Source organism: Geospiza fortis, unplaced genomic scaffold (genome assembly GCF_000277835.1).
Source record: "Geospiza fortis unplaced genomic scaffold, GeoFor_1.0 scaffold171, whole genome shotgun sequence".
Classification (NCBI taxonomy): Eukaryota; Metazoa; Chordata; class Aves; order Passeriformes; family Thraupidae; genus Geospiza; species Geospiza fortis.
The window spans coordinates 10,196,692-10,197,249 of NW_005054313.1; positions in this window are offsets into that span (position 1 = coordinate 10,196,692).

Sequence of the window (558 nt, forward strand, 5' to 3'; positions counted from 1 at the left end):
AATGTGGGGCTGTGCTCACTGTCTGCTAGATTTGGGTATTTGGCTGTACTTCCCCTCACTGCAGCTGTTTCTTGGCTTCACACACCTGGAATGTGAGGTACCAGCTCTTCTGGAGCACTCAGAGACCCAGCACGGGCTCTGGGTGTCCTCATCACCATCCCCTACGGTGCCAGAGTTAATTCCAAGAAGGGAGCAGTGTTGTAGCTGTGTTTGGGATAGTTCCCAGCCCCACCAGCTGCCCCTGGTGCTGCTCTGGGCCCACTCTGGTGACAGGTGACGATCACTGCGCCGTGGCACTGCTTGGTGACCCCATTTGTGACCTGATGTTTGTAACGACCAATTCCTGCCACTGCAGGGGACCATGCCCTGAAATAAAGTGCAACTCTTCATGTGTGCTATTGTGTGCAGATGTTTATTTGTCTGCTCTCCTCCTAGAACCTTCTGCTGCCAGGGCATACACTGGGCCACCCCCCCTCACTGATGCCAGGTGATTTTTCACCATCTCCCTCTTCCTTTGCACAAGAGGCAACACAACCGTACACCCACCTACAAGGGAAG